The 19479-nt window shown below is 34.4% G+C and overlaps 1 non-coding gene across 1 annotated transcript; it reads right to left on the bottom strand.

Annotated features, from left to right (window-relative positions):
• Nucleotides 1-10725: 10725 nt before the first annotated feature.
• Nucleotides 10726-10832, bottom strand: LOC136221328 (small nucleolar RNA R71). Its single transcript, XR_010685100.1, has one exon. It is a non-coding gene; the product is annotated as a small nucleolar RNA R71 (small nucleolar RNA).
• Nucleotides 10833-19479: the final 8647 nt, after the last annotated feature.

The raw sequence follows: 19479 nt of genomic DNA, 5'->3' as shown, positions 1-19479 counted from the left end.
TCTATTAATGTATTATGTTGTATTCGTATATTAATGTGTCTTATATACACATAACATATAAACCTAGAGCTGATAGGTTTTGTAGTTGTAACAGGAAAGTATAAGTTGGAATTAGAGTCTTATTGGGAGAGTAGACGAGAGAATAATTAGGGAAAACAGTCCCTATTATATTTTAACTCTAACATATATCACGTATGAAAAATTATGTCACGTGGAAAAAAAATATGACAAATCGATTAATTTTTCATTCAAAATGGATTAAATGTCACCTATAGAAATACTTCAAGAAGAAAATGTTACCAAAGCAAATGATAAAATTTTGAATAACACATGGGTCAAATATGAATTTAATTCTTAAAGATTTTTGGTTTTCTTATTCTGCTAATGTCCAAAACATTTTGGATTTCTGAATTTATAAAGATTTTTTAGAAGAGAATTTACAAAATATTTTCTTAGCTCTCCAAACTTTGTTTGAATTGATATGATTAATCTTCTTGGTGGTGGTGCTGCTGTTTCGTCGAGCAACGGCCCGATTGCTGTCTCTGGTCTCTTGGTTGCTGCTGTTCCTACCCGTGATGGTGATGTCGTTCATGCGGGTGCTGCTGGTGCCGAGGAAGAATCAAGCCCGCCTGTTGCTGCGCTGACCAATGAAGCCAATGCCCCAATTAATAACGTTGCCGTCGACGCCTTTGTCCAGCAACATCAGCTTGCTGCTGCAATCCCGTCGGGGTTAGCGCAACCAGCGACTAGCCGTCAGCCTTCCTCGACGCACTGGATCAGACCGCCCATTGGTTCCGTGAAGCTCAATTGTGACGCTGCTGTTTTTGCGAATGTGAGGCGGGGTGGTCTGGGAGCTCTCCTCCGATCATCCGACGGTTCGTTCATGGCCTGCAGAAGCACCCTTACAATGGTGTGCGACGATGTACGGTTACTGGAGGCCTTGGCAATTCGCGAAGCTATTTTTTGGTCAATTGAGCTGAATTGCATTAATGTCATCTTTGAATCTGATTCTCTTTCAGTAGTTAATAGTATTCATTCTTTGGATCTCGACCTGTCGGACTAGGGGTCTGTTATTAAGGATTGTAAAGTTATTTTAGGTTGTAGACACGATTTCAAAATGTCGTTTGTTCCTCGTCTAGCGAATAGGGGTGCTCATGTCGTTGCACGTCATGCCCTTTCCAATGCTAGTGAGTTCATTGCTTTTACTACCCCGAGTTGGTTGCAGGATACTCTTTGTTCCGATTTGATCCTTTAATCTATTGTTCTCTTCTTAAAAAAAAAAAAAGAATAAGAAAAATATTTGAATAATTGAAATGTACATATCAATTTAATCAAGTTATGGTCAATGGATCATTTTAAATAAATTTAAAAGATTAATAAGTAATTTAAAACAAATTCAGGTGATTAATCTGCTAATAACTTATTAATTGCATACCTAGCTTAGCTCCATCAAATAGTGATCTCTACCAGTACACTAATAGTAGATTATTTAGTATAATCTTATAACAAGTGATTGATAAAAAAAAATAAAACTGTTTCCACCTTTCCGCATTGATGTGAACATGCCAGTAATTTTGTCAAAAAAATTACAAAAGCATGAAATCTTACTTCTAATTAAATGATGTGAAAGCTTAAAACAAAAAAGCTAAAGGTTCGGAATTAAATCTACGGAAATGAAATTAATGGAAGGAAACGATACCCAATTGAAAAATAAATACTTGAAATTGAAATTGAAAGTAAAGGATTACAAATTTCGGAATTGAAATTGTAGAACTTGGAATTTAAATGAAGATTGTAACTAATAAACTCTTTGAAAGAAACTAAGGATTCTCTAGAATCGAATTGAAAAAAAAAATGAAGAATTGAAAGAAATTTGGAGAAATTTCATGTCGAGTCTTGTGTTTTTTAGTTGATTTGGTTGTACCTCCTTTATTGCACTTTCTTTCTCTTTTAAATTTGAAAATCAACATCACAATATATGTTTCAAGTAACCGTTGTCCACTTTCTCTCAAAGGATGCTCCAATGATCATGCATTGCTCATTGTTCACGATTGTTCTCACATTGCGCAACATTATTCCTTGATTAATAACTGCTCCTTGAATCTTGTAACTTCTCTCCGACTTTCAATCCAATTTAAACTTATTAACTCACATGTCTTTGTAACTAACTAACTAATTAATTAATTCAAACTAATTAAGTAATTTATAGTTAATTAGAATTAATCAAAAACCAATTAATTTATTTAGTCAATTTAATTAATTGGGTTGAAATAATTTTTAATTACAAAGTCTATCCAAGTAAAAATAAGGGTGTAACAAAAACGAATATGAAAATATATAAAAAACAATAAAACTAGACTAAGAGAAATTAAATGAAAGTATATAAAAGTTTGAAGAACATGAGGTAAGAAATCCGATACATGTATTAATAGTGCTTAAAACATATTTTATTTGACGATTATTTCTTATGATACAACATATTATATAAGTGAACTCTTATTTATATGTAAAGTTATTATCACAAGAATAAAATCATAAATTGAACATAAGAAGAACAACTATAAAAGCTGCAATGAATTTATTTATTATTAACTTTCAGAGAAAAGAATAAGAAACAAAACAAAAAAAATAAGTAAAATAAGTTAAAAAATGAATATGTATTTTTTTTTGTCTTAGGTATGCTTATTAGGATGACAACGGGTAGGATATCCGCATGTAGTGTCAATCTCAAACTTTTACCCTTTTATTTTTTAATTACCTAGGATATACTTTTTGCATTCCATACTCGTCCCATTTAATTCGCGGATAACCTTACCCGTTAGGAATCAATGGATAAAATAAAAAAATATTACAAATTTAATAAAATGTAAATTTAATAAATCATCCATCTAAAAATTGTGCCAACTATCGAGGAATCAAATTAATGAGTCACACTATGAAACTTTGGAAGCGAGTGATCGAACAAAGGCTAAGGAGGACGGTGAAGATCTTGGAAAACCAGTTTGGCTTTATGCCGCGAAGATCAACTATGGAAGCTATCCATCTAATGAGACAATTAATGGAGCACTATCGAAATAAGAAGACATGCATATGGTTTTCATTGACTTGGAGAAAACATATGATAAGGTACCAAGGGAAGTACTTTGGTGGGCCTTGATAAGGAAAGGCATTTCGCGGAAATATATTGACATCATAAAGGACATGTATGAGGGAGCATGCACGAGTGTACGTACTAGTGTTGGGAAGACTGAAGAGTTCCCTATTACGATTGGAGTGCATCAAGGTTCCGCACTAAGCCCATTTCTTTTTGCCATCGTTATGGATGAACTAACAAGTTCACTTCAAGATGGTATACCATGGTGCATGTTGTTTGCAGATGATATTGTGTTGGTGGATGAGACGAAAGAAGGAGTGGAAAGGAAGTTGGAATTATGGAGTCAAACTCTAGAATCTAGAGGCTTTAAGTTGAGCCGAAGTAAGACAGAATATTTAGAGTGTAAGTTTAGAAGCCATAGGAGTAGGGAGGCATGGACAATCACCCTAGATGGGAGAGTTGTTCAGGCATCGGATTGCTTCCGGTATTTAGGATCTATTATCCAAACGGATGGAGAAGTAGATGGAGATGTTGCTCATAGGATTAAATCTGGTTGGTCGAAGTGGAAGAGTGCTACGGGTTTCCTTTGTGACCCCGACATGCCTAATAGATTGAAGGGAAAATTCTACCGCACGGCAATCAGACCAGCATTGTTATATGGTACAGAGTGTTGGGCAGTGAAACACTGTCACATCTATAAGATGTCGGTGGCCGAGATGCGTATGTTGAGATGGATGTGTGGTCATACGAGAAAGGATCGGGTGAGTAATAAAATAATTAGGACAAAAGTAGGGGTTACATCTATTGAGAATAAAATAAGAGAAAACCGACTAAGGTGGTTTGGCCATGTGAGACGTAGAGCGCTTGATGCGCCGGTTAGGAGGACCGAAGAGTGGCAAAGGGATGTAGTGGTGAGGGGTAGGGGAAGACCTAAGCAAACTTGGAGGAGGGTGATTGAGAGAGATATGAGTTTACTGGGAATTGAGGAAAATATGGTAGTGGATAGGACGGAGTGGAGGGAGCGAATTTGTGTCGCTGACACGACTTGATTTCACGATTTTATATGATGGTTCATGTTAGCCGACCCCGAATCATTTGGGGACTAAGGCTTTGTTGTTGTTGTTGTTGTATCCATCTAAAAATTGGACAAATTGAATTTTAATCAATAAGAATAAAGTAGCTTAATGATATTATTCAATGGTTGAAGAACAAAAGGTTGAAGTTTGAATCCCACATTTTATATCTAAAAAGCAATAATATTTTTTAATATATAAAATATTTATGACGGTAACGGGTACCAGGTACCCTGGAGAATACTCTCATACCCATCACATACCCGTCACGGATAATGATTTTGATCACATACCATTTTATACATGGTACAAGTAGTCCAATTAGGGTTGGATAGTGTCAGGTACCCGCGTGTACAATACCTATTGTCACCCCTAACAACTGTCAAAAAAAGTAAAACGATCAAGATCAAAGTATGCGGTTATAATATTAGAAAATATAAATTTTATAATGGAGCAAGTAAGAACTTCATTTTTAATATGTTTTAATTTATTGTGTAAATTATATAATAACATTTTAATATGTATATATTCTACATGCATCTTACATTTTTACAACTGAGTCTTAATTCAGAACAATTTAAACCTTTAGGGACTAATCAAGTTTGTTTTGTACCATATTCAAAAGGCAAATTCCACATCACATTCCACGTTACATCATTCAATTAAGGGTTAAGGTGTAAAAATACCCCTAACGTTTTGGGTCAGGAGCAATTTTACCCCTAACGTCTAAAATGGTGCAATTTTGCCCCTAACGTTTGTAGCTAAGAGCAATTTTACTCCTAACGTTGGTAATTTGGATCAATTTCAGACACTATTATAAAACACAGTTCATTATTTTGAACCAATTGCATATCAATTCATTCTAAAAAAAGGATTTCATGTTTTTTGTAATTTAATATTAGAATTGGAGATTAATATTTATAAATTCGGCGAATTTTTTGAATGTTTTTTGTCTAATTCGTACAAAAGACATTATATTTTTTTATTATGTTTTTTCACATTCCAACATATGTTTATGATTTGTTACTGATAAAATTGTGCACATGTGAAGTGTAGATGATAAGATTCATGACCGAGAAGACAGTTTGATGAATTATTTCTGAAATAGACCTAATTTATCAACGTTAGGGGTAAAATTGCTCTTGGCTACAAATGTTAAGGGTAAAATTGCACCATTTTAAACGTTAGGGGTAAAATTGCTCCTGGCCCAAAACGTTAGGGGTATTTTTGCACCTTAACTCTTCAATTAATTAGAATGATATGATATAATATAATAGTAGCCTATAATTTACAAAATATTTGAATTCGTTATATAAGTAAGATCCACATAATACAATTTAGTCCAACATACATTAATTAGCGTAATTTATGTTGTATAAACTGATATTATATGAAATGAATTAGAACATGTCACGTTTTATGGATAATTTTGATATTACATGTAAAAATGTGACCAATTAAGCACCTCCATGTAACGTTCTTTACTTAGGGTAATTTTCATGATAGGATTAGGATATCGCTCGAACCCTATAAATAAGTAGTTATGGCTACGTTAAATGGTACGTTAATATTACTATTTCACAAATAGTCATTATTTTTCAATCCTCACAACACCTTCTGATTTAGATATCGGAATGAGTTTACCGAACTTAGCTCTTCTTTGACTTCTTATTTTATTTTACCGGTCGAGCCTCATATGACTCCGCATTAGGCGCTCTCAGTCAAATTCAACTACTCAAATAACATAAACTTGTAAAAAAAAAAAAAATCTGCTATGTATCCTTTTCTAAATAAAATAATACTAATTTATGATATACACCAATAAATATAATATAATACTCTGTCATAAGTTTTGAGGAGAACAAAGAGCATATTTCTTTAATGTATTCCAAATAATTTTCTAAATTTGGTGGAAATTTCTAATTCCTCGTACATGTATTATTTTTATATATCATTAATTTGGATTACATCAATCAATCCACAGTGTAATTAATTAATTAAGATTTTCAATTTTTAATAATTTATTTGAGAAAGATAATATATATATTTTTTTTTTATGCAAAGAGAACCATCTTAAAAAGACAAGTTAGGTAGAACAAAAGAATCAAAATCTTTTAACGGGCCGTTTGATATTCTATTAGGAATAAGGATAATGATAAATGGTTGGGATAAGGATAAAAATATGATAGTCGAGAATTATTATTCAATGTTTGGTACGTGGGATAGGGATAAAATAATACATTTTACTATTTTAACCTTATTTAAACTACATAACATTAATTTGAGGGGGTAAGATGGACTTTTCCATCCTATTAAAATCGCAGGAGCTTATCCCACCTCCTTATACCATCCCCCACTTGGGTATAAGATTTGAGGGATAAGACGTATATCCCGCTCTTTTCTCCCTAACCTATCTCTAAAACAAACATGGGATAACTCATCTCAGTTTTTTTTATCCCTATCCTCGTGTCTTTATCCCCTCTAACAAACACCCCGTAAGTAGACTTTATGCTTATTGAAATTAAGTTCCCATTTTGCCAGCAAGTGTGCCACGTTGTTGAAGCGTCGGCTCTCATAGACGTATCGAAATGTCATGAATTTCTTGTATCAGTATAAAATATATCCAACCAACCAATCCAACCAATCCAACCCAACATATTCTATATTATCTAATTTATTTGTTGGGTTGGGTTGGATTAAAAAATATTGAATGTAATTTGAATTATTCATTCACTAAATTAAAATCATTCTCTTCATATTATTCTTTTCATACTTATTCTTTAATATTAGTATATTTTTCAACTCATTATATATAGTTTCCTTGGAAATAATATATTTATTTATTTATAAAATATGGGCATGTGAGGCTGTAACGACAACCCAATAAATAATTTCGTCAAAACATTCATTTATTTAATAATTAACAAATATATATTTTTATTTCTCATATAAAACGTCTAAAAAAAAATAATATTCTCTAATTCCACGAAATATTAAATTATATATTCTCAAAGAAAAACTTATAAAATCAAAGGTTAATTTAAAAAACACACATGATTTCATAGTCAGAAATTCTAAAATTCCATAATTTTCTAGAATTTAAAAGGGTAATTAATTTATTAGTCCCTATATTTTGACAAAACACACTGTTTAGTCCTTGTATTTTCAAAAACACACGGTAAAGTTCCTAACGTTTTTCTCGGTGAACTGTTTAGTCTCTGTTGTTAGACTCTCATGAAGATTCTATTAGTCAATTTTGATTGTGTTCTTCTTTTCTTTTATTTTCATTTCCTTTAAACTCTAATGCATCTGAAATCAACTTTAAGTGTTATTCTTCTTGATTTTCTTCTTAATCGTTCAAATTTGTAAGCATTGGGCCTGTTCTATTTTTTGTTCTCCATACAAATAGCTTCTTCTTCTAAATTGGATTTCCTCTTCTGAAGTTTGAAGGTAAATAGTAAAGGGTAATTTAGTCATTTCTGAAGTCATAAACGGTAAAAAAATCTAACAAACAGACGGAAGGACTAAATAATTCACTGAGAAAAAGGTTAGTGACTTACCATGTGTTTTTGAAAATATAGAGACTAAACAGTGTGTTTTGTCAAAATATAGGGACTAATAAATTAATTACCTAATTTAAAATTCCTAAATTCTAGAATTTCAGAGCTCTGGATTTTTGAAATTTCATATTTCTAGAATTTCAAAAATTCAAGAATTTCAAAAATTATTAAATTCTGGAAATTTTGGAACTTGAAATTAAAAAATTATGACATTCTGAAAATTCTAGAAATTTCAAAAATTCTGAAATTCTAGAAATTCTGGAATTCTAGAATTTTAAAAAATTTGGAATTCCAGAATCTGAAGAATTCCAGAATTCAAAAATTCTAAAATTCTAAAATTTCAAAAATTCTGAAATTCCAGAATTTCAAAAAATCTGGAATTTTAGAACCTAGAAATTCTGAAATTTCAAAAATTCTGAAATACCAGAAATTTAGAAATTCTAGATATTCTGAAATTTCGAAAATTCTAGAATTTTGAAAATTTGGAATTTCAAAAATTCTTGATGATTTGGATGATTTATGTTATCGTCGTAATTTATAGCATTTTTAGTATTTAATTACTAGTTATTTTGTACCATTTTAATAAATTTTAATAATGGTTTTTGTATATTTTCTTCATTTTATGTATCTAAGCCAATTTTTGTGTTTTCTAGGCACTTTCACAAGGTTTTCGGCACAAATAACCAAGTCGGGGCTTAAGGCGGCAACTCGGGAGTAAAAGGGACCAGAAAAAGGAGTTTTAGTGACACCCAGCGTGCACTTCGTCGCGGATAGGTGCTGTAAAATAAAGTCCAATTGTTCACACTAGGACAGATTTGACACATTTTCGTATTTTTAACTTATCTCCCTCATACGGACTCGGATTGAGGCGATTCAAAATGCGTTGGAAAGCTAAGAGAAAGATGAACAAATGTCTAATAATAATCATCTCCAAATTCGAAGTGAATCAGGCCCAGAAAATTATCCAAAGTTGATGAATATGTTGAAGCCTAAGATTCCTTTGACATTTCAACTCCTAAATTATTAAAATCTTCCCCCATGCTCTCTTAAATGCTAAATTCAGATGATAAGGAGTGGGAGGCCATAAGGATGACTTGGTCTTTGGAATTTTGTGTGTCATTTTACTATAAAAGGATGCATTGGGTGCCATTTGAAGACACACCAAGCTTAGGCTTAATTCCTCCATCTATAATGTTATTTTGTTGATTCTTCTCCTTAAGAATCAGTTATTTGTGTTGTTGTTATTGTTGTTAGAGTGTTGTTTGTGCAAAAGTTCATCTAATAAAAGTAAGTTTCAAGTTACCGAAGAAGTTCGTTCGGTAATCGTCATTACGGTTTCTTCTAAACTTTAATCTCTTTTATTAATATGAACTCTATTATCTATCTTTCTAAAGTGTGTTTTAATCTAATGATGGGCTAAACCCCTCTTAACTAAGGCTAAAAGTGGATCTTAACCTTAATTATGTGGTAATTACGTTTAACCTATTTAAGTTATCTTTATCCTTTTTTGAGAACTAACTTATGATTCTTAATGCTTGTAGGAGATGGGCCAACTCTCTACTCGGATATAATTAATCGTTTATATTGACCGTGATTAAATTGATTAATTGAAATTCATAAGTTGGACCTAATGACCATTTAGTGTGGCTTATTGGTTTTCCAAGGTTTTTCATGAATCTTATTACAAATCTTTAATTTATTACTTGAGCCGGACCAAGGGAAAGTAATAAATCGAAGGTTTGGAAATAAGAAAACTTAATGCTTCTTTGGATTAATTACTTGAGCCGGACCAAGGGAAAGTAATTAATCGAAAGTTTAGAACTAATTACTTGAGCGGTTTTTCTTGAATCTTAAGTAATCACTTTAGTCGGACCAAGGTAAAGTAGGTTAAAAAGGTTTAGATTAAATCTTATTACAAATCTTAGATTTATTACTTGAGCCGGACCAAGGGAAAGTAATAAATCGAAGGTTTGGAACTAAGAAGACTTAATGCTTCTCTTGATTAATTACTTGAGCCGGACCAAGGGAAAGTAATTAGTCAAGAGTTTGGAACCAATCTCGAGAACTAATAGTTAATAAGAAAAATCGCCATCTTAAGAAGGATAAAACAACTAAAAAGGGGTTAAGTGTTATTACCAAGCAGAGAGGTTAAGTGAAGCTAAAAGCCTTAGTTTCTTTTATTATAAGTAATCTCTCACGTAATTTGTGTAATTTTCATTTCATTTCTTGCTTAAAGTCTTAGCTTGGTTGTCCAACAAACTCTACATTTCGGTTGTTTAAATAATAGATAGGGAGCAAAAAGATTAATACTTATAATCACCATCCTCGTGGGAACGATACTCTACTTACACTTTATTACTTGATACACGACTAAGGTACACTTGCCTTCACATGCACGTATACGTAAAACGCGCATCAATTTTTTGGCGTCGTTGCCGGGGATAGTAGAATTATAATATTAATCTAGTCAAACTTCTATTAATTTAGACGTTTTATTTTATTTCATTTTATTTTGTTTTGTTTTATGAACACAAGAAGTTTAAGTTGGCCTTTATTATTGCCCGATCCTGAAATTGAGCGTACTTTCCACAGGAACTTGGCTAGTCGAAGAGCAAACATGGCACAAGAGGAACGTTCCATCATGGATCTACTCACTCCAAACCGTTTGGACATGAATTCAAGTATCGTGGAACCTACCATTGGAGCAAACAACTTCGAGATCAAGCCGGCAATGATCCAACTTATACAAAACTCTGGTCAATTTGGCGGAGATCCGAGAGAAGATCCAAACTCCCATTTAAATAAATTTGTTAAACATTGTTCTATGCTTAAGCAAAATGGGGTACCACCAGAAGCTATTAAACTAAAATTGTTTTCTTTTTCTTTAAGGGATGATGCAGCTGACTGGTTGGATTCTCTCGAGGCCGGATCCATTGGGACATGAGATGAGTTAGTTAAGAAATTCTTAGCTAAGTACTTCCCTCCATCTAAAACGGCGATGTACAAAAACGAGATAAGTTCTTTTTGCCAAACCGAGAGAGAGACATTATATGATGCGTGGGAGCGATTCCGTCGACTATTGAAGAAATGCCCACATCATGGATTTGAGAAGTGGCAACAGGTTAGTATTTTCTATAATGGTTTATCTTCCGCTAACTGTGCCACAATTGATTCCGCCGCAGGTGGAAACATCCTTAAGAAGACCCAAACGGAGGCTTATGATTTAATCCAAGAATTGGCGGAAAGGTGCTCTCATTGGCAAGCGGAGAAAAACCTCGAAACAAGAGCGGGAACATATTTGGTTGATTCGTCATCAAGATCCGGCATTGATGAGTTAAATAAAAAATTGGATCTATTAATGGCTAATTTGAACCAAAATAATTTGTGTGATTTATGTGGTTTAAATGGACATAAGAGTGAGGATTGTCAAGCGGCAAACCCATTCCTTGGGGATACCGCTAGTGCAAACTTTGTGGGTAATTTTAAGCAATCTAATCCTTATTCCAACACATACAATAATGGTTGGAGAAATCACCCTAATTTCTCATGGACTAATAATCAAAATGTGCAAAATCCGCAAAGACCTCCACCCGGATTTAATCCTAATGAAAAGAGAAATGTTGGTGATGAAGCTTCGGCTATTGTAACAATTCTTGCAAAAATGGAATCTCGTCTTGCAGGTATGGAGGAGTGGAAGAGAAATCAAGAGACGTTTACAAAAGGGCTTGAAACGAGCATAAGCCAATTAGCAAAAGCCATATCCGAACGTCCTATGGGATCCCTTCCAAGCAACACGGAAACAAACCCAAGGGAGCATGTGAAAGCCATCACATTGAGAAACAACAAAGAGTTACAGTCGGCTCCGAGCAAACAGGTAAAAGATACCACGAATGAGGTAAGTACTTCTCAACCTCAAGTTTCATCTCCTCCTAAGCTTTTTACGGATCCACTTGTTCAACCTTACAAAACAAAAATTCCATTTCCCCAAAGGTTAAACAAAGAGAAACAAGAAAAGCAATTCTCCAAATTTCTCGACATTTTCAAGAAATTACATATAAATATTCCGTTCGCGGAAGCCTTAGAAAATATGCCCATGTATGCTAAATTTTTAAAAGATATACTTTCCAAAAAGAGAAAATTGGAGGATAATGAAACAGTGAAATTAACGGAAGGATGTTCGGCCATCCTACTCAATAAATTACCACCCAAATTGAAGGACCCGGGAAGTTTCGCTATCCCGTGTACTATCGGTGGTATGTATTTCGAAAGAGCTCTATGTGATCTTGGAGCAAGCATAAATCTCATGCCATTAAGTATCTTTCGAAAATTGGGTTTAGGAGAGCCGAAACCCACTAAGGTTTCCTTATAATTAGCCGATCGTTCTCTTGCATACCCCAAAGGGTTTGTAGAAGATGTGTTGGTTAAAGTGGATAAATTCATCTTTCCGGCTGATTTTATTGTTCTTGATATGGAGGAGGATGATCGAGTCCCGATAATTTTGGGTCGTCCTTTTCTAGCAACCGGGAGAACACTTATAGATGTGCAACAAGGAAAATTAATTCTCCGGTTACAAGATGAGGAAGTGATTTTCAATGTTTTCAATTCTTTAAAATATCCTTCCGATAATATTGACTATTGTAACTTTCTTGATATAACAGACGAAGTTGTTAAAGATGTTTTTTAGAATGACATGTGTGAAGACCCATTGGAAAAAGTAATGTTAAATGATCTCGGGTTAAATCAAGAGGAGGTCGTGATAGATCGAGAAGTTGCCAACTTGACTTATGACCCCGAGGATTGCATGTGGATCCGTGACCAGTATGAGAAAATCGTTCGAGGGGACAAACCGAGGCCCAAATCATCATTGGAAGAGCCACCCAAATTAAACCTTAAACCCCTACCATCTCATTTGAAATATGCATTTTTAAGTGAAAACTCAAACTTACCTGTTGTAATTTCTTCTTCTTTGACAGGTGAAATGGAAGAAAAGTTGATTAATGTGCTCAAAGATCATAAGAAAGCTTTCGGATGGACATTGGCGGACATCAAAGGAATAAGTCCTTCTATTTGCACACACAAAATTTTCATGGAAGAACAAGTTAAACCGACGGCCCAACCTCAAAGACGCCTAAACCCAAGCATGAAGGAGGTGGTGAAAACTGAAATTCTAAAACTCCTTGATGCAGGTATCATCTATCCAATCTCGGATAGTAGTTGGGTAAGTCCAGTACAAGTTGTACCTAAAAAGGGAGGCATAACTGTTCAAGCTAATGAAAAAAATGAACTAATTCCGGTAAGAAAGGTAACCGGGTGGCGCATGTGTATTGATTACCGAAAATTGAATGATGCCACTCGGAAAGACCATTTTTCTTTACCTTTCATCGATCAAATGCTTGAAAGATTATCGGGACATGCTTATATGTGTAATTTAGATGGCTATTCCGGATACATGCAAATCCCGGTTGCTCCAAGCGACCAAGAGAAAACAACTTTTACATGCCCATATGGAACTTTTGCCTATCGTAGAATGCCTTTCAGATTATGTAATGCCCCGGCTACCTTTCAAAGGTGCATGATGGCAATTTTTGATGACATGATTGAAAACTTCATGGAGGTTTTCATGGACGATTTTTCCGTGTTTGGAAAAACATTTGATAGTTGCTTGCATAATTTGGAACTAGTGCTTAAAAGATGTGAAGATACTAATTTGATTCTAAATTGGGAAAAATGTCAGTTTATGGTTAATGAATCGATTGTTCTAGGCCATAAAGTATCATGTAAAGGCATAGAAGTAGATCCGGCAAAGGTGGAGGTGATTGCAAAATTGCCACCGCATAATTCTGTTAAGGCTATCCGAAGCTTTCTAGGACATGTAGGATTCTATAGGCGTTTCATAAAAGATTTCTCGAAAATTTCAAAGCCATTGACCCAACTATTGATGAAAGATGTTGAGTTTAACTTTTCCAATGGATGTTTATCCGCTTTTGAACTATTGAAGGAAAAGTTAATTGATGCACCAATAATGATTAGTCCCGATTGGAGTTTACCTTTTGAACTAATGTGTGACGCTAGTGATTTGGCAGTTGGAGCATGTTTGGGACAACGGAAAGATAAGAATTTTCAACCGATATACTTTGCTAGTAGGACGTTGAATGAAGCACAACAAAATTATACAACAACCGAAAAGGAGCTACTAGCAATTGTTTTCGCTTTTGATAAATTCCGTTCTTATCTTGTGCTCTCTAAGTTATTGTTTACACTGATCATTCCGCACTAAAATATCTCTTATCTAAACAGGATGCAAAACCAAGATTGATAAGATGGGTTCTCCTACTCCAGGAATTTGATTTGGAGATACGAGACACGAAAGGGGTAGCTAATGTGGTTGCCGATCACCTTTCACGATTGGAGTCTGAACCACATAAAACCGACGTGCAAAGAGAGATCAAGGAGTTCTTTCCAGATGAATCACTGTTTAGCGTATCAACATTACCATGGTTCGCCGACTTCGCAAACTTTCAAGCAGGTAATATACTTCCTCACGGGCTCACATACCAACAAAGACGTAAGTTCTTCGCCGATGCAAAACACTATCTATGGGATGAGCCTTTCCTTTTTAGGGTTTGTGGAGACAATGTAATTCGTAGGTGTATTCCAGAAGAAGAGGTAAGATCTATACTTGAGTTTTGTCACTCACGTGAACCCGGTGGCCACCACGGTCCAAACCGTACGGCTGCCAAAGTCTTACAATGTGGGTTTTATTGGCCTATGATCTTTAAAGATGCATATGCATTCGTAAAATCTTGCGATAAGTGCCAACGAACGGGTAAACATATCATGTAGACACGAAATGCCCCTATCGAGTATATTGGTTTGTGAAATTTTTGATGTGTGGGGCATTGATTTTATGGGTCCTTTTCCGAATTCATTTGGTAACCAATTTGCGCTTGTTGCAGTTGATTACGTATCCAAATGGGTAGAGGCGATTGCTTCACCTACTAATGATGCTCGGGTGGTTACGAAGTTCCTAAAGAAAAACATCTTCATTAGATTCGGAACACCCCGAGCAATCATTAGTGATGGTGGCACGCACTTTTGCAACAAGCAATTTGACCAATTGTTGGCGAAATACGGAGTCACCCATCGGGTAACCACCCCGTATCATCCCCAAACAAGTGGTCAAGTTGAAATATCAAACCGGGAATTAAAGAGCATTTTAGAAAAAACGGTAAATTCATCCCGAAAGGATTGGTCGATTAAGTTAGACGATGCGTTGTGGGCCTATAGGACGGCTTTTAAAACCCCTATAGGTGCCTCACCATATCGTCTAGTTTTCGGAAAAGCATGCCATCTACCCGTAGAGCTAGAACACAAGTCGTTTTGGGCTCTAAAGTTTTTAAATTTTGATATGTGTTCTGCAGGAGAAAAACGTTTGATGCAGCTCAACGAACTCGATGAATTCCGCCTTTCGTCATATGAAAACCCGAAATTATATAAAGAACGGACTAAACGTTGGCATGACAAGCATATCATTCCACGAACATTCAAACCGGGGGATAAAGTTCTTCTATACAACTCTCGATTACGACTTTTTCCCGGTAAGTTAAAGTCGAGATGGCACAGGCCGTATGAAGTAACCGAAACATTCCCTTCGGGAGTGGTCGCGGTTCAACGAGAAGGTGTGGCACCATTCAAAGTAAACGGACAACGAGTGAAACTATACGAGGCCGGAGACATAAGCATGAACGATTCCGTCGTATACCTCAATGCCCCGACCATGAGCAACTAGCCACTCAATAACGTCAAGCTGACCGACGTTAAACTTAGCGCTTGTCGGGAGGCAACCCGATATTTCTAACCTCTTTATCTCAACTTTCACTCTTACTTTTATAATATATATTTATTTCAATTTTATTTCCGTTTTGTTTTTCGTCTTAAAAAAAAAAAGCTACAGGTACACCTCGTCGAAGTATAAAGTTCCAAAGACTTTGCAAGTCTCTGGAACTTCCCACCTCGACGAGGTGAACATCACCTCATCGAAGTGTAAAGTTCCAAAGACTTTGCAAGTCTCTGGAACTCATCACCTCGACGAGGTGCATCCCGACTTTGACGAGGTGCATCCCAACCTCGACGAGGTTGGGCTCAACCTCGACGAGGTGAGTGATTAGGAGGGCTTAATGCCCCCACTTTTGTTCTCTTCCTTATTTCTAACTTCTCTCTTCTTTTGCAGCGCATCCGTCCATCCCTCCATCTATCTTCGGCGACTTTTCCAGCGATAACCTCCATTAAGCATTTAATTTCTACCTCCGATCAACCCCACACACTATAATCCTGACAGTTGCCTTCGACAGGGAGTCCTTCTATCCTTTACTTTCTACTTTAGTGTTAGTTTTATTTCGCATTTCGGGACTAAATGCTACACTAATGGGGGATGGGAGTAAAGGATAGAACGTTATTTTTATTTTCTCTTTTATTGTTATTTTCGTACTTTTGTTTCAGTCGTGTGACGTACCTCTAATTTTAATGTTGTTTTACACTGTATTTTTACTTTGGTGTTATTTTGCACCTTATTTTCACCACCTTTATTTTTCTCTTTATTTTTACTATCTTTATTTAGCTTTTAAATAAATATTTTTGTTAAATAATTTTGAATAAAAACTCCACTCTAAAGTTTTGCTTTAATCGAACAAGAAAATCAAACAAAATTTTGTCTAGAATAAATGTTAAATTTTGATAGGATGAAACTTTATTTGAAAATCTTAAATTTTGTAAACGAATTTTGGACTATTTTGAATACGTAAAATTTTTTGATTTCACTCAGTATTTAACAAATCGACATTTACATTTTGATGAATAAAATTGAGTTAATTGGCACACATTACCTTTCCAAAGTGAGTTTTTGAGCCTAATTTAAAAAGCATTCACTAATGCTTCATTTTTTTCTCACGAGTGTTCCATAATTACACGAAACTTGAGAATTTGCATCAAATACCGGTCAAAACCTCACGCGTCTAGCTCAAAACACGACATGATTAAGGCCTTCCTTGTTTTACCCCCACATTTCATACTCAAAATGATAGCCCACCTTAAACATATTTTCCGTCGTTCACCCCTTCGAGCCTAGACATTCCATTCATTTCACCACGTTACAAGCCGCATTCCCTTCATAAATACCATTTTTGTTCCCCCTAAATTTATGGGTAATTAGTAACCAATATGCTTGAGATGATGATTCACAATAAATACGAAATTCAGACAAACACTTCTACCGATATATAACGGTTATACCTCTCTATTTTCGTATATTTCATACTTTCTATATATATATATACATATAAATAAAATTCATATTGATATTTATATATATAAAGTCAAAAAAAAAGAGAAAAAAAAATATAGATATAAAAATAAAAATATATAGTATCATATATATAAATAAAAATAAAAGAGAGATTTCCGTTACAAAATTTTGAATTTCTAAAAGAGAAAATCTCTCTTGAGAATCTATCAAATAATTACTCGTGAATTTATTTACCCACAAATTTCCTTTTCTCCATACTTTTACCCTCAACCAACGTTACAACCCGTTAAAGACCTTTTGATCGTGTTTATAGTCAGTCGTGTTTGGTAAAGATTTGGATGACCATGCAAATTTTTAATAGTTAGTGTTTTTATCGGATTTGAGCGAAAATTTAATGCCCTAAACACTTGAGCGTAAGAGTGACTTCCATGCGAGGTGTTTAAATTGGTTCAATTTTATTCAACATAATGAAAAATGTCGGTTTGGAAAATAAGAGTGTAAAAACAAATCATTTTATCCAAAGAAATAGTCCGAGATTTGAATATAGAATTTTTGCTCATTTTCGATTGAAATAATTCCTATCTTTACGTTAGCTTATTCGACGATAAATTTTGTTTTCAGCTTTTCTTTGCTTGAGGACAAGCAAAGCTTAAGTTTGGGGGTATTGTTATCGTCGTAATTTATATAATTTTTAGTATTTAATTACTAGTTATTTTGTACCATTTTAATAAATTTTAATAATGGTTTTTGTATATTTTCTTCATTTTATGTATCTAAGCCAATTTGTGTGTTTTCTAGGCACTTTCACAAGGTTTTCGGCACAAATAACCAAGTCGGGGCTTAAGGCGGCAACTCGGGAGTAAAAGGGACCAGAAAAAGGAGTTTTAGTGACACCCAGCGTGCACTTCGTCGCGGATAGGTGCTGTAAAATAAAGTCCAATTGTTCACACTAGGACAGATTTGACACATTTTCGTATTTTCAACTTATCTCCCTCATACGGACTCGGATTGAGGCGATTCAAAATGCGTTGGAAAGCTAAGAGAAAGATGAACAAATGTCTAATAATAATCATCTCCAAATTCGAAGTGAATCAGGCCCAGAAAATTATCCAAAGTTGATGAATATGTTGAAGCCTAAGATTCCTTTGACATTTCAACTCCTAAATTATTAAAATCTTCCCCCATGCTCTCTTAAATGCTAAATTCAGATGATAAGGAGTGGGAGGCCATAAGGATGACTTGGTCTTTGGAATTTTGTGTGTCATTTTACTATAAAAGGATGCATTGGGTGCCATTTGAAGACACACCAAGCTTAGGCTTAATTCCTCCATCTATAATGTTATTTTGTTGATTCTTCTCCTTAAGAATCAGTTATTTGTGTTGTTGTTATTGTTGTTAGAGTGTTGTTTGTGCAAAAGTTCATCTAATAAAAGTAAGTTTCAAGTTACCGAAGAAGTTCGTTCGGTAATCGTCATTACGGTTTCTTCTAAACTTTAATCTCTTTTATTAATATGAACTCTATTATCTATCTTTCTAAAGTGTGTTTTAATCTAATGATGGGCTAAACCCCTCTTAACTAAGGCTAAAAGTGGATCTTAACCTTAATTATATGGTAATTACGTTTAACCTATTTAAGTTATCTTTATCCTTTTTTGAGAACTAACTTATGATTCTTAATGCTTGTAGGAGATGGGCCAACTCTCTACTTGGATATAATTAATCGTTTATATTGACCGTGATTAAATTGATTAATCGAAATTCATAAGTTGGACCTAATGACCATTTAGTGTGGCTTATTGTTTTCCAAGGTTTTTCATGAATCTTATTACAAATCTTTAATTTATTACTTGAGCCGGACCAAGGGAAAGTAATAAATCGAAGGTTTGGAAATAAGAAAACTTAATGCTTCTTTGGATTAATTACTTGAGCCGGACCAAGGGAAAGTAATTAATCGAAAGTTTAGAACTAATTACTTGAGCGGTTTTTCTTGAATCTTAAGTAATCACTTTAGCCGGACCAAGGTAAAGTAGGTTAAAAAGGTTTAGATTAAATCTTATTACAAATCTTAGATTTATTACTTGAGCCGGACCAAGGGAAAGTAATAAATCGAAGGTTTGGAACTAAGAAGACTTAATGCTTCTCTTGATTAATTACTTGAGCCGGACCAAGGGAAAGTAATTAGTCAAGAGTTTAGAACCAATCTCGAGAACTAATAGTTAATAAGAAAAATCACCATCTTAAGAAGGATAAAACAACTAAAAAGGGGTTAAGTGTTATTACCAAGCAGAGAGGTTAAGTGAAGCTAAAAGCCTTAGTTTCTTTTATTATAAGTAATCTCTCACGTAATTTGTGTAATTTTCATTTCATTTCTTGCTTAAAGTCTTAGCTTGGTTGTCCAACAAACTCTACATTTCGGTTGTTTAAATAATAGATAGGGAGCAAAAAGATTAA

Source organism: Euphorbia lathyris, chromosome 2 (assembly GCF_963576675.1).
Source record: "Euphorbia lathyris chromosome 2, ddEupLath1.1, whole genome shotgun sequence".
NCBI classification, from domain to species: Eukaryota; Viridiplantae; Streptophyta; class Magnoliopsida; order Malpighiales; family Euphorbiaceae; genus Euphorbia; species Euphorbia lathyris.
The sequence above is the reverse complement of the archived record's forward strand: the minus strand, read 5'-3'. Positions and strand labels throughout refer to the sequence as shown.